Genomic DNA, 16,334 nt, shown 5'->3' with positions numbered 1-16,334 from the left:
TTGCATGTAACTTCTCTAGGAGGAAAGAGTTATGTTAATGTAATTCCAGTGGGAGGGCCGCCGGTGCCCAAACCATGGCCCCACCCCCTTGCGCCACCCTTTTCCCTCGAGCCCCTGCCCTTGCACCGCCCCTTCCCCCTGAGGCCCCACCCCCACCCCACCCCTTCCCCCGAGGACCTGCCCCTGCATCGCCCCTTCCCCCTAAGACCCTGCCCCCTCCCCCCACTGCTTACCCTTACAGCCGGTAAAAAGTGGAGGGGCCATGGCCCCCTGCCTCCCTTCCCCTGTTCCGGTGTCACTAGTTCAAACTGGATTCTCCAAAGACCAACAGACAAAAGAAAGGATTTTTTGGCTAAATAGCCTAGTTTTAAACAGGCTCAGAGCCTTTTTCCCTTGTGCAGCAAAGAGGCAGGACCTTTGGTCCACAGAGGGCCTCAATACCTAGGGAAGGCTTGGAAGGGCTTAGCCTATGGAGACCATATAAGACTGGGTGCAAGTTCTCATCTGAGGCCGTTATGAACTTGTGACAATAAGAGACCCCTTTGTGGGGTTTTGAAGGACTGCTCCTGCCAGAACCCATGTTAGAGTTGGGGAAATCTCTGGTCATCTTATTAGCAGGCGTATAAGTTCTTTTATTGTTTTTAACATGTGTTCTCGGTAGTGCTTTTACCATAAGAACAAAATAGACTTGCCTAGGAAATGCTGTGTGGTACCTTAGAACAGCCTCTGAGGATGTCATAAATATAAAGGGAAGGCTAACCACCTTTAAATCCCTCCTAGCCAGAGGAAAAACCCTTTCACCTGTACAGGGTTAAGAAGCTAAAGATAACCTCGCTGGCACCTGACCAAAATGACCAATGAGGAGACAAGATACTTTCAAAGCTGGAGGGGGGAAAACAAAGGGTTCTCTCTGTCTGTTTCAGAGTAGCAGTCGTGTTAGTCTGTTTTCACAAAAAGAAAAGGAGTACTAGTGGCATCTTAGAGACTAACCAATTTATTTGAGCATAAGCTTTCGTGAGCTACAGCTCACTTGCATCCGATGAAGTGAGCTGTAGCTCACGAAAGCTTATGCTCAAATAAGTTGGTTAGTCTCTGAGGTGCCACAAGTCCTCCTTTTCTCTGTCTGTTGTTTCTTTTGCTGGGACCAGAGCAGGAATGCAGGTCAGAACTCCTGTAAAGGGTTAATAAGCAATCTAGTTAGATATGCGTTAGATTCTGTTTTGTTTAAATGGCTGATAAAATAAGTTGTGCTGAATGGAATGTATATTCCTGTTTTTGTGTCTTTTTGTAACTTGAGGTTTAGCCTAGAGGATTCTCTATGTTCTGAATCTGATTACCCTGTAAGGTATTTACCATCCTGATTTTACAGAGGTGATTCTTTTACTTTTCTTTAATTAAAATTCTTCTTTTAAGAACCTGATTGCTTTTTCCTTGTTCTTAAGATCCAAGGGTTTGGATCTGTGTTCACCTATGCAAATTGATGAGGATTTTTATCAAGCCTTCCCCAGGAAAGGGGGTGTAGGGCTTGGGGGGGATTTGGGGGGGAAAGACGTTTCCAAGTGGGCTCTTTCCCGGTTATATTTTGTTAAACGCTTGGTGGTGGCAGCAATAAAGTCCAGGGACAAAAGGTAAAATAGTTTGTACCTTGGGGAAGTTTTAACCTAAGCTGGTAAAAATAAGCTTAGGGGGTTTTTCATGCAGGTCCCCACATCTGCACCCTAGAGTTCAGAGTGGGGAAGGAACCTTGACAGAGGAGAAAGCAAGCAGCCCTGTTTCAGCCGTCGGACTTTGCTGGTGGATTCACAGTCTCACTAGGGAGTTGTTAGTAGTCTTGGAAGAGATGGAAAGAGAAGCTTGCTCAGGCCATCTGGGGATAACACAGTGAAGGCAGGGAACTGTTCAGCCTGGAGATACCCCAGTCAGAAGGGAGAGAGCCATGTGTCTCCACCCAAGAGAGCCTGAAGTGGGTGCCCTCACTGAACCACTAAGGGGAGATATCGGTGCAGTTGCCCTGAACTATGTCACTCTACATTTAGGGGCCATTTACATCCAGCATTGAAATTCAGCTGCCTCTACTGTGATCTTGCAAAGTTTTATAGAATATGCTTAATTTGAACTCCCATGGAAGTCAGGGGGGCTATTCTATTCTATTCTAAATATGTGATTTTTTTTTTACCAACATAGCTATATGTCTGCACAAATCCTAGAGTAAATTCAAGTATATTGGCATAACTGCTCTTACGCTGATATTCATAGATTCAGGATTCTGAGGCCAGAAGGGACCACTGCCTTCCTGTATAATACAGGACACAGAACTTCGCCAAAATAATTCCTAGAGCTTACCTTTTAGAGAAACACACAAAGTTCATTTAAAAATCATCTGTGATGGAGAATCCCCCATGATCCTTGGTAAATTGTTCCAATCCACCAAGGCCCTTCGTAAGCTGTGTTATAACAGTAGACCTGTCTCCACGCTAGGAAAGCTATGCAGGTATAATTATACCAGCCAAGCCTTCCTACTATGGTAGACCTGGCCTTAGTATCACTGGGGGCCATCACCCTTTGAATCTTGGGGTAACTCCGCACAGCAGCTGGAAGGCATCATTCCCAGTTTGGGTAGACATACATGCTCTATCTCTGCACTTGTGTGGCCACAGCAGCAAAGGCAGCAGCTTGGACTAGCTACCCACATTCATATCCAGGTGTCAGGAGGAACTGCACTCAGGTGGCCAGCCAGAGGGGGAATGTCTCCCAAGCTGTGAATTGCACTTTCCAGCTACAGTATACACGTACACATAGAAGCGTTAATCACAAATTCAGTCTTCCTCACATGATGCGTAGGGCTTGTAGGTATGGGAAAGTTTGGCCAGTTATACCAATGTATTTATACCAATATAGTTTAAATCAAAATAGTAATACTGGTATAACTTCTCAAGTGGACACACTGAGTCCAGAATCAGAATGGCTTGTTATGGTTTAGTTTAAACCCCTTCCAAAGCACTAAACTGGATAAAGTTACCTTATTCTGTAATAAGAGTGACTATGGGGCAGTTATATTGATATAAATAGATCAGTTTAAATTCACACTTTAGTTTATGTAGGTTCCTTTGTAAACAAGCCCTCATTGGGTTTGGTGCAGGTTCCTCAAAGGTATTTCGGGTCCTAACTTTCACTGAAATCAATGGGAGCTAGAAGCCTAAATACCTTTGAGGATCTGGGCCTTTGTCCTTGATGAGCCTGGTTTACTCACTGTTTTTCTTCCCCACCCCCTTTCCCCCAAGGAAATCATGGGTGGCAGATATAATGAGCCAGGAGTGGCTAAACCTCCCCTAACCCAGGCCGGGACCCCTCCCACGTTCCACCCCAACCAAGGCCCCGCCCTCATTCCCCCTCTCCCCTGAAGCTAGCAGGGGCTTAGCTTGACCCAGGGGCCTGGAGCTCAGAGCTGCTGGAGCGGGTGGGCCGGTGCCCAGGCCGGCTGGCGGGCCAGGACTCAAGGCGGTCGGTGGCCTGGGACTCAGGGCAGCTGGGGTGGGCTAGCCGGAGCTCAGGCCAGGGTGCGGTGGGTGGGTGGGTGGGGGCTTGGGGCTCTGGTGGTTGAAGGGAGGTAGAAGGGGTGTAGGGGCAGGGCCTCGGGCAGAAGGGGTGGGGCCAGGGGGCTAGCCTCCCCGAAGGGTAGATTCACACGCCGCCCATGCTACTAAATAAGTAATTTAAGGTTCACTTCATCTGAGAAGTGTAACTTTAAATTGGCACTCCCCAGATTTTTAAATGTTCAAGGTTTTGCGAGGCTGTTTGGATTTTTTTTTTTTTTTGTCCTAAGATTCTTGAAATGTAACATGCTCTCAACCTGCTGATCTGCAATCACAGTCAGAATTTCACTTTACTGGAATATTTATATATGTTGTAATCGCTGGTGTTTCTCCCCTTGTCTGGGCCCCACTTCCTCCTTCAACTACTTTCAGTTCTTCTACTACTTTTATTTCTAAAAAGTCAGCTTAGAATCACATGGCCCAAAGAAGAGACTACATAGACGCATAACAACCAAATTACATCACTTGCCTTCTGAGTTTATGAGTCTGAGCGCCTCCCAGACCTCATTGCTTCCCATTTATGCCAGTGAAACACAAGAGTGAGCACGCAGGCTCGTAAGACAATCTGGAGTGCTAGTAACTTTTGAAAGTTTCCTTTCCTGTGTGGTTTCCACTAGCCCTGTGACTGTCTCAGTAGTTTCTCCTAAACTGCCATGCCCTCACTGAGGGGTGGTTCCCATTCTGGCCTTGTGTATGTTACAAGTTTTTAGCATGTTTGAACACAGTTGTGAAGAATTCAGAGCAGAACTAGCATATGTATGTGAACTGGTAATAGCGTCTCCCAGCTGCAGTGAAGACACAACATCAGGCATAGGTGCCAACTTTTACTTTTCCCCTGAGGGTGCTCCACCCCTGCCCCGCCCTCACTCCGTCCCTTCCCCCAAGGCCCCACCCTCGCTCTGTCTCATCCCGCCCCCACTGTGCCCCCTCCCCGAGGCCCCGCCTGCTCGGTGCTCTCCGCCCTCCCCCAATCCACTCCCCAAGCTGCCAAACAGCCTATCAGCTGTTTGGTGGCGTCCCCGATCAGCTGTTTGGCAGCACCCTGGATTAGCTGATCTGGCGTGTCACCAAACAGCTGTGACTGGTGGGTGATGAGCACCCACTGTTTTTATTCTGTGGATGCTCCAGCCCCGGGATTGGCGCCCATCCCCTCAGGTCCCTTCACACTACTCCAGTAGGATAAAGGGGGCTTGAAGTGGTTGTAAATGCCCCTCTGAGAATAGTCCCCTGCACAGGGGACTTCTCAACTGGTAGTGACCTGGTTTAAGAGATTTACATTGGCCCTACAAGTGAAGGGAGCATGTTGGAGATATTGACAGTGATGTGATGCAGAATGCACGGCACTACACCTATCTCTCCTGCCAAAAGCCTATAATAGGGCATGGGAAACAGAATAAGGTCTACACTACAAACTTATATTGGTATAACAGTGTCTCTCAGGGGTGTGAAAAACCCACACCCCTGAGCGAAGTAGTTATACCAACCTAACTCCAGGTGTAGAGCTTCTTCCACTGACATACCTACCACTTCTCAGGGAGGTGGATTAACTATGCCAGCGGGAGAGCTCTCTCCTGTCAGCACAGAGCGACTTCACTAAAGCGATACAGCGGCACAGCTGCACCAATGAAGCCATTATAAGTATAGACTTGCCCATATCTACCGCCTCTCTGAGAGGTGGATTAACTACTGTGACAGTCTATACCCTTATGTTCACCTATGTACAAGGCTATGATAAACTTTGTACAAAGTATGCCTTATGAGGTATCATTTGAAAACTCATAATTTGCTGATAATTATTGTCCTGGTAAAATATGCATAGCAACATTGTATGTAACATTATATGTAACAACATTGTATGTAACAACACTACTGTATGTTGTTATTAAGACATATTCCAAATCTGGGGAGACAGCAACAAACCAGTTGCTCAGAAACAAGAGCCAGACTTATGCCTCAGTCAGGTATCAACAAGATCAAATGGTCTATCACATGGTCAAGTGGCCATTCTTTGGCAAGAAGAAGGGTATGCATGAGAAATCTACATTTTGACAAATAAACAGCTGGGGCTTTCTGTCCCCTCAGACGTTCTCTCTCCTGAACCTCAGCTGGAGATGATTCTTGCTAAAAAGAAATGACTATAAGAGGGGAAGGCAAACGTCCCAAGGGTACTTTTCCTCCCTTTCTCATCAACAACACCTGAAGGAAAAGGCAAGGAGCATTGGACTTCATTTACTGCGGGAAAGGTCCTGACTGAAAGGCATCCAGCAAATAACACTGCAAAACATGTGGTGAGAGAAATCTTTGTTTTGAATTCATTTCGCTTGTTAAGTTAGGTAGTAGTAGTGTTTTACCTTTTATTTCTTTGTAACCCATTCTGACTTTTAGCCTCATTACTTGTGAACACTTAAAATCTTTCTTTCTCTAGTTAATAAACTTGTTTGGTTGTTTTATCTAAACCAATGTATTTGGATTGATCTGTCTGGGAACCTCTATTTGGGATAACAGGATTTGTGCACATCATTTTCTATTAATGGAAATGATGGACTTTCTATGAGCTTGTATTGTCCAGAAGGAGAGAGCTGGGCAGTACAAGATGTACATTTCTGGGAGGAAATCTGGGACTGGGAGTTTGCTGATGTTGCTGTACAATATAACTTGTGAGTTGTTGGCTATAACACTCATACAATATATCTGGGAGTGATTTACATGCTGGGGGCTGTGTGGTTGTTCTCACAGTGAAGCCATATAAGAGGCACCCTGGGCTGAAGAATTGAGGGGACACAGCTTTTCAACTGTCCAGACTGTACTCTGGGGAATGTCACATCTAAGCTGACGGGAGAAGCAATCATGCCCAAAAGTATGAGGAGCACAAAGGTTTCTTGAACCCCACTGTCTTCATCAATCCATGCTCCAAGTGCAGGAGCAGAGTAACTGAAACTGCTGTGCCTAATTAATGGTACCCCTCAACCTCCATCCATAACCCAGGCTCCAGGCATTCATGAGGTCCAAGCATGGAGCCACTCCTTCATCATGGGACAAATTCTATCAGCCTCTCTCACAATGAGTAGCAATTTAGCAAGTAATCCCACTGCAGTGGCAACTGGTGTGTTTGCCACTGTGTCACCTTAATCCTGCTCAGAACAAGTTTCATCTACTGGAGTGTTCCCACCATTACCTGACACCTCTTGGTGGGTCACCAAGAAAGTGGATGGGACCAGGGACCTCTAGATCTAAAAGCATCCATCTCTCCTGCCTGAGCCAAAAGAACCAGCTCTGTTAGATCAAAGCTATCAGCCAACTCATCCAAGCAATATGTAGAGGGGGGACAAAGAGTCGCACAATGTGAGCAGTAGGAACAAGGAGCACAACCTGAGCTGATGCAGGACAGAGGCAAGAGCCATCAGAGCTAGAAGCCAAAGCATTGCCCAGCCAGCAATCTGCTGCTGCTGCTGAGCTTAAAAGCAAGCCTGTTTGCTCCCCCTAGCCAATCAGGCAGTCTGTCCGGTGACCCTACTGCAACTCAGCGGAGCTCATTAATCTGCTTGGAGACTGGGCTGATGAGTCCTCAGACTCAGCTGAAGTGCTCAAAACACACTGGAGTTATTTGCAGTGTAGTTGTAGCCGTGTTGGTCCTAGGATATTGCAGAGACAAGGTGGGTGAGGGAATAGCTTTTACTGGACCAACTTCTCTTGGTGAAAGAGACAAGCTTTCGAACTACACAGAGCTTGTTAGAGTTATGTCAGTGTAAAAGCACTGTGAGTACCATGAAAGCACATTCAGTCCCTATTAGAGATTCACTACAGTTGTGCTGTGGGCCAGATTGACTGAGACACGTTGACAGCTTTGGGGCACTTCGTGGATGCAAAGCAGGTGTACATGCAGCATAATTAGCCCTCTGTACAGGTTTGCTGCTGCTAGATGCTGAGCATTCTCTGCTCCTATTGATTTAAGTCCAACCTGAGATCAGTGGCAGCTCCAGGAAGCTATCAACACCTGGCAGCGTCAGGCCGTTTTTTACAACACAACAACCTGCATACCTTGCTCCGTGTCGCATAAAATAGGTCTTCAGCAGATCTGCCTTTCTTTGAGTCGACCATGGGGTAATTCAAGATATCAGGACTTTGTTTGACATTTCCTGCTCTCTCGCTGGCACCAGTAACCAAATATCAGCTGCTGTTACTCTGTGAGAACTTGTTTAGCAGAAGATTAAATTGTTCAATAAACGTTTGGACAATTCTGAGAGTGAGAGAAGAGAGAGGGTAATTTTGTTTAAAAGGAAAAGTCTTCTACGTGAACCAGAACAAAACGAGATCTAGTTCAAACCAGTATTTTTTACTTGAACCAGAACCAAACCTGCACCATAATTTTGGTCTATCTACTGAACCTGAACCAGAATCAAGAGGAAGAAAAAAAAAGGTTACCGCCCCAACAAAAAGTAGATGGGCCAGGCCCGTCCACTGGGGTAGCATCCACCCAATCTACTTCCTCAGTCACACTGCTGCAGCAGAGTGGAGTACAGGCACTCTTCCTTGAGGATGAAGAGGAAACCCTGATCCTGGGAGGTGCTTGAGGTCCAGGAGTGGTGTGATGATGAGTGGCTTTTGCTCCAAGTTGGGGGTGAGATGAAGGGGAGAGGAATGGAGAGCAGGCACCGCTCCAATTGTGCTTTGGAACTGGAGCTGGATGGTAAACAAACTTTGGTGCATCTCTGGAGTAAGGTGCTAACACTTTTTTCACCTACATAGGTTTTGTAGGGTGGGAACATCCATTCCACTTGCCCTGGGACAAGGCATCTTCCACCAACCTGACTCTAAGCATCTACACAAAAATGTCATTCCCGCCGATGTAACTCGCCCGTTATTCCGATGTAATAACCGCACCTCTGCGAGAGACGTAGCACTAGGTCGATGCAGTTAAGTTGACGCAGTGTCAGTGTAGACACTGCGTTGCTTACATCGACCGTCGCTGGCTTTGAGAAGCCTTCCCACAATGCCCCACACTGGCAGTTAAATTGGTGCAAGCACTCTGGGTGAGAACGTGCGCTTCCAGCACAAGGAGTGTAGTATGGACGTGCAAAAGTGATTTAATTACTGCGGTGACTGTACAACACCGTAACTTAGGTCACCATAATTAGGTAATGTAGACTCAACTTTAGAAACAGTAGTGCCGTTAGCAAGGAGTCTAAGGCTGTGTCTACACTAGCACTTATGTCGGTAAAACTTAAGTCCCTCAGGTCTATGAAAAAACCACCCCCGTGACCGACATAAGTTACACCAACACAAGCGCCGGTGAGGACAGCGCTGTGTCGGCGAGAGATGCTCTCCCGCCAACACAGCTACCGCCGCTCATTGGGGGTGGTTTAATTGTGCCGACGGGAGAGCTCTCGCCCATTGGCATAGAGCAGCTGCACAGGAGACCTTACCGCAGCGCAGCTGTGCTGCTGTAAGTTCACGAGTACAGACATAGCCTAAGAAGCAACTTGGAATTTGGAAAGGCAAAGTCTAGAGTCAGAACAAGCTCTGCAAAATTTGCAATTCAATCCAACTCACACGGCTGACAATGACTCAAAATCACCCCCTCTGACCTGCTAAAACACACCCATACTTGATCAGATTCTGCAAATGTGCAACTGGGCTGCACTATTGACACTCGTATAGAGGCTTGTTTCAGCAGTAGGTTAAATACCACAGTTAGTAGCCCTGCACTTTCATACTTGCATTCCATCAGAACTCTTGGGTGAAGGCCATCTGGTCCTGGTGACTTTTTATTGTTTAATTTTTCAATTTCTTCTAAAATCTCTTCTTCTGACACATCACTGTGGGAAAGTACTTCACATTCGTTACCTAAGAAGGATAGCTCTGATGGGGCTATTTCCTCCACGTTCTCTGCAATGAAGACCTATTCAAAGACTTCATTTAGCCTCTCTGCAATAGCTTTGTCTTCCTTTTCACAACGTGTGCATCTAGTAGCCTGCTTGCAGGCTCCCTTCTTCCGCTGTACTTAAAAATCACCTTACTGTTAGTTTTTGCATTTTTAGCAGGTTGCTTCTCAAATTCTTGCATGCCATTCCTTATTATACTTTTACACTCAACCTGCCAGAGTTTGGGCCACTCCCTATAATTCTAATTAGGATTTTACTGCCATGTTTTTAAGGATGCCTTTTTGCCTATAATGGCCAGCATTACAGTACTTTTTCACAATGGTGTATACCCACTACATCACTGATGCTTGAAACAGAAGGCACCCAAGCCACAAGATTGTACATTAAGAATCTCCTCTATTTTCACACAGTGAACAGCCAAAGAGGGGATGGTGGTATTGGAACAAGCAACCATTCAAAGTCTAGAATTTAAAACAACCAGACAAGGGTAACTTCTGCCTTCTAGAAAGCCAATAAACTCTCTGATCACCAAAGAGCCCCTCAAAGCTATATCTCCACAGCTTTCTCTACTTTGAAAGACAGCATTGCTCAAGAAAGAGAAGGGAAAGAGGTGGCTTGGTATTCAACACTCAATGACTGCTTAGAAAACAGCCATGCTAACATAAGAACAGCCATACTGGGTCAGACCAAAGGTCCATCTAACCCAGTACCCTGTCTTCTGACAGTGGCGAATGCCAGGTGCCCTAGAGAGAATGAACAGAACAGGTAATCATCAAGTGATCCTTTCCCAGTTGCTCATTCCCAGCTTCAGGCAAACAGAGGCTAGGGACACCATCCCTGCCCATCCTGACTTATAGCCATCGATGGACCTATCCTCCATGAATTTATCTAGTTCTTTTTAGAACCCTGACATAGTCTTGGCCTTCACAACATCCTCTGGCAAAGAGTTCCACAGGTTGACTGCATTGTGTGAAGAAATACTTCCTTTTGTTTGTTTTAAACCTGCGGCCTATTAATTTCATTTGGTGATCCCTAGTTCTTGTGTTAGGAGAAGGAGTAAATAACACTTGCTTATTTACTTTCTCCACACCAGTCATGACTTTATAGACCTCTATCATATCCCCCCTTAGTTGTCTCTTTTCCAAGCTGAAAAGTCCCAGTCTTATTAATCTCACCTCATATGGAAGCCATTCCATACCCCTAATCATTTTTGTTGTCATTTTCTGTACCTTTTCCAATTCCAATATATCTTTTTTGTGATGGGGCAACCACATCTGCATGCAGTATTCAAGATGTGCGCGTGCCATAGATTTAAATAGAGGCATGATACTTTCTGTTTTATAATCTATCCCTTTCCTAAGATTCCCAACATTCTGTACGCTTTTTTGACTGCTGCTGCACACTGAGTGGATGTTTTCAGAGAACTATCCACAATGACTCCAAGATCTTTCTTGAGTGGTAACAGCTAATCTAGACCCCATCATTTTATATGTATAGTTGAAATAATGTTTTCCTATGTGCATTACTTTGCATTCATCAACATTGAATTTCATCTGCCATTTTGTTGCCAAGCCATCTATTTTTGAGAGATCCTTTTGTAGCTCTTCGCTGTCTGCCTGGGACTTAATTATCTTGAGTAGTTTTGTATCATCTGCAAATTTTGCCACTTCACTGTTTACCCCTTTTTCCCGATCATTTATGAATACGTTGAATAGGTCTGGTAGCAGTATCGACACCTGGGGGACACCACTATTTACCTCTCTCCATTCTGAAAACTGAGCATTTGTTCCTACTCTTTGTTTTCTATCTTTTAACCAATTACCAATCCATGAAAGGACCTTCCCTCTGATTGCATGACAGCTTACTTTGCTTAAGAGCCTTTGGTGAGGGACCTTGTCAAAGGCTTTCTGAAAATTGAAGTAAACTATATCCACTGGATCTCCCTTGTCCACATGCTTGTTGACCCACTCAAAGAATTCTAGTAGATTGGTGGGGCATGATTTCCCTTTACAGAAACCATGTTGACTCTTCCCCAATAAATTATGTTCGTCTATGTGTCGGACAATTTTGTTCATTACTATAGTTTCAACCAGTTTGCCCGGTACTGATGTCAGGCTTACAGGCCTGTAATTGCCAGGATCACTGCTGGAGCCCTTTTTAAAAATTGGTGTCACATTATCTGTCCTCCAGTCATTTGGTACAGAAGCTGATTTAAATGAGAGGTTACAGACTACAGTTAATAGTTCTGCAATTTCACATCTGAGTTCCTTTAGAACTCTTGAGTGAATACCATCTGGTCCTGGTGACTCATTACTGTTTAGTTTATCAATTTGTACCAAAACTTCCTCTAATGACACTTCAATCTGGGACAGTTCCTTAGCTTTGTCACCTAAAAAGAATGACTCAGGTTTGGAAATCTCCCTCACATTCTCAGCCATGAAGACCAATGCAAAGAATTAATTTAGTTTCTCTGCAGTGGCCTTATCATCCTTGAGTGCTCCTTTAGCATCTTGATTGTCCAGTGGCTCCACTGGTTGTTTCGCAGGCTTCCTGCTTCTGATGTACTTAAAACGATTTTTGCTATTACTTTTTGAGTCTTTGGCTAGCTGTTCTTCAAATTCTTTTTTGGCCTTCCTAATTATATTTTTACACTTCATTTGCCAGAGTTTACTTTCCTCATTAGGATTTAACTTCCACTTCTTAAAGGATGGCTTTTTGCCTCTCACTGCTTCTTTTACTTTGTTGTTTAGCCACGGTGGCACTTTTATGGTTCTCTTACTAGGTTTTTAAATTGGGGTATACATTTAAGTTGAGACTCTATTATGGTGTCTTTAAAAAGTTTCCCTACAGCTTGCAGGGATTTCATTTTTGGTGCTGTATCTTTTAATTTCTGTTTAACTAACTTCCTCATTCTTGTGTAGTTCCCCTTTCTGAAATTAAATGCTACAGAGTTGGGCTGCTGTGGTGTTTCCCCCACCACAGGGATGTTAAATTTCATTATATTATGGTGAATATTACCAAGCAGTCCAGCTATATTCACTTCTTGGACCAGATTGTGTGCTCCACTTAGGACTAAATCAAGAATTGCCTCTCCTCTTGTGGGTTCCAGGATTAGCTACTCCAAGAAACAGTCATTTAAGGTGTCAAGAAACTTTATCTCTGCATCCCGTCCTGAGGTGACATATACCCAGTCAATATGGGGATAGTTGAATTCCCCTATTACTATTGAGTTTTTTATTTTAATAGCCTCTCTAATCCCCCTGAGCATTTCACAGTCACTATCACCATCTTGGTCAGGTGGTCAGTTACATATCCCTGCTGCTATATTCTTATTATTAGAGCATGGAATTACTATCCATAGAGATTCTATGGTACAATTTGGTTCATTGAAGATTTTTACTTCATTTGATTCTATATTTTCTTTCACACATAGTGCCACTCCCCCACCAGCACGACCTGTTCTGTCCTTCTGATATATTTTGCACCCTGGTATTACTGTGTCCCATTGATTATCCTCATTCCACCAAGTTTCTGTGATGTCTATTATATCAACATCCTCATTTAATACAAGGCACTCCAGTTCACCCATCTTATTATTTAGACTTCTAGCATTAGTATACAAGCATTTTAAAAACTTGTCACTTTTTAGCTGTCTGCCATTACATGATGTAATTGAACGGGACTTTTTTCATATGATTGTTTCTCATCAGATCCTACCTGTATTTTATCATCTTCCATCTTCTCCTCCTTACTAGGACATAGAGAAGTTCCATTAATAGATCCTCCCCTAAGAGATGTCCGAACCACGTGCTCCTCCACACCCATCAGCTTTCCCCCAGCCCTTAGTTCAAAAACTTTTCTATGACCTTTTTAATTTTAAGTGCCAGCAATCTGGTTCCATTTTGGTTTAGGTGGAGCCCATCCTTCTTGTATAGGCTCCCCCTTTCCCAAAAGTTTCCCCAGTTCCCAATAAATCTAAACCCATCCTCCCTACACTATCGTCCCATCCATACATTGAAACGCTGCAGTTCTGCCTGTCTAACTGGCCCCGCATGTCAAACTGGAAGCATTTCAGAGAATGCTACCATGGAAGTCCTGGACATCAATCTCTTACCTAGCAGCCTAAATTTGGCCTCCAGGACCTTTCTCTTATCCTTTCCTATGTCTTTGATACCTACATGTACCATGACCACCAGCTCCTCCACAGCACTACACATAAGTCTATCTAGATGTCTCGAGAAATCCGCAACCTTTGCACCAGGCAGGAAAGTCACCATGCTGTGCTCCCAGTCATTGCAAACCCAGATATCTGTTTCTAATAATCGACTCCATCATTACTAATACCTGTCTCTTCCTAATAACTGGAGTTCCCTCCCCTGGAGAGATATCCTCAGTGTGAGAGATTACCACAACATCATCTGGAAGGGGTGTGACGTTGCACTCCTTAATGTTTTATGGAAATATGCTTATGAGTGTGAATATGATGTAACTGAAGTATGCTTTATGCAAAAAGTCTCATGTACGGTATCATTTCAAAGCTTATGATCTACTGAGTGTGTTCATCCTATTTGATTGCATGTATTATTTCTATGTCTGCAGTTAGGAGAATAAGATATAAACTTGTATTACTGATGTAAACATATTAAGTGGAAGCCATTACGGGTGCTTCAGAATCAATGACCTGTAAATGGCTCTGTTTACTTTCAAACCTTCCTGGGTACCTGCAGGCCAGCCCTGGAGAAATGGAGGCTGGGGTCTCACAGGACATGTGAACGTGTCACCTGATACTGGAATCCATCTTAAACCTGGTGCTTTTCCATTTAGCAGTAGGGGTGGGGACCCAGAGAAACAAAAGATTCCCGCCTTGTGCCAAAGCTATAAAACGGGGTGGAACAGAACAAAGGGGGCTGCCAGTCATGAGAAAACCCCTAGTTTCCACCTAAGATGTCTGCTGGAACTAACAAGGACTGTACCAGGGGAAAGGATTGGGCCCAGACTAGAAAGGAATCTAGTCTATGAAAGAAGCTTATTGGAACATCTCTGAGGATGAGATTTTACCTGTAATTAGTTTCTTAATGTATTAGGCTTAGACTTGCGTGTTTTTGTTTTATTTTGCTTGGTAACTTACTTTGTTCTGGTTTCAGAGTAACAGCTGTGTTAGTCTGTATTCGCAAAAAGAAAAGGAGTACTTGTGGCACCTTAGAGACTAACCAATTTATTTGAGCATGAGCTTTCGTGCGCTACAGCTCACTTCATCGGATGCATACCGTGGAAACTGCAGCAGACTTTATATATACACAGAGAATATGAAACAATACCTCCTTCCACCCCACTGTCCTGCTGGTAATAGCTTATCTAAAGTGATCATCAGGTTGGGCCATTTCCAGCACAAATCCAGGTTTTCTCACCCTCCACCCCCCCCACACAAATTCACTCTCCTGCTGGTGATAGCCCATCCAAAGTGACAACTCTTTACACAATGTGCATGATAATCAAGTTGGGCCATTTCCTGCACAAATCCAGGTTCTCTCACCCCCTCACCCCCCTCCCAAAAACCACACACACAAACTCACTCTCCTGCTGGTAATAGCTCATCCAAACTGACCACTCTCCAAGTTTAAATCCAAGTTAAACCAGAACATCTGGGGGGGGGAGAGGAAAAAACAAGAGGAAATAGGCTAAACTTCAAATCCAGACTCCAGCGAGAAACTGCTGAATTGGAATTCATTTGCAAATTGGATACTATTAATTTAGGCTTAAATAGAGACTGGGAGTGGCTAAGTCATTATGCAAGGTAGCCTATTTCCTCTTGTTTTTTCCTACCCCCCCCCCCCAGATGTTCTGGTTTAACTTGGATTTAAACTTGGAGAGTGGTCAGTTTGGATGAGCCAGGGGCAAGCCCTGTGTGGCTCTGATGGCTGGCTCGAAGCAATAGATGCAGGCCGGCTGCCTCCCACTCTGGGGACAGCATCACGTGGAGACTTTGACTGGGGTGCTACACCAGATAAATCTTAGCCCAAGTATATAAAGGCCAGCTGAGGGTGGACAGAAATCTTCCGTGGAGCCGAAAAGCTAAAGGTAGCCTGCCACCCTCCTCAGCTGCCTCCCCCACTCATGGGAGCACTGGCCTGAGCTGCTGGGCTGGGGACTCAAGAGATTGACCCGCTGGCCATAATTCTTTCCAGTCGAGGTTTCCTCCTCAGGTGGAGCCCACACTGGATTAGCGAAAACAACAAAAGAAGTTTATTAAGCACAAAGAGCTAGATGCTAAGCGAATACAAGTAATGAGACATACAAAGTCATAAATGGTTACCAGAAAAATAAAGATAAAATGCAACTGGTGCCTAACTTAACAAACTACATTAAATTCAAAGCAAAGGTTTTCTCACCTAAAGCTCTCAGCAGTCCTTAGGTTTGGACCTCTGCTCTTCTTTAATGGTTGCTTCCTTTGTTCCTTCTGGTGTAGTGAATCAATGGACAGAGAGAGGAGGAGGTGGGGGTGCCTTAGGGTGTTTGTCCCCCTTTTTATAGTGTCAGTCCCCACCTTGGAAAACATTTCCAGATGAGATTCAGGAGACAGAGTCTATAAGAAAGGGTGTTCCCTGCTGCTTTCCTCACCTGTTTGAGGTTTCTTTGTCTACCCTTCCTCCTTGATGATTCTGTTTACTGCTTCAATGCCAATTAAGCAGGGCACACATTCCAGGGCTGTTTGCCATGCTCAGCTTGGAACATGTCTTAATAACACCATACAGTGGAATCTTATAACTTCAAATACAATATCGCCACACACATTTTAGCAGGACAGTAATGAGCAGCAAATTATGAATTTTCAAACAATACCTTACAAGACATACTTTAT

At 44.6% G+C, this 16,334-nt stretch overlaps 1 protein-coding gene across 4 annotated transcripts in view; it reads right to left on the bottom strand.

The window, feature by feature from the left end:
* LOC140898281 (L-amino-acid oxidase-like) overlaps nucleotides 1-16,334 on the bottom strand; it is a 51,475-nt gene that overhangs the window by 19,465 nt on the left and 15,676 nt on the right. The window lies entirely within an intron of this gene.

The sequence above is a fragment of the Lepidochelys kempii genome, chromosome 14 (assembly GCF_965140265.1).
Source record: "Lepidochelys kempii isolate rLepKem1 chromosome 14, rLepKem1.hap2, whole genome shotgun sequence".
NCBI lineage: Eukaryota > Metazoa > Chordata > Testudines > Cheloniidae > Lepidochelys > Lepidochelys kempii.
The sequence above is the reverse complement of the archived record's forward strand: the minus strand, read 5'-3'. Positions and strand labels throughout refer to the sequence as shown.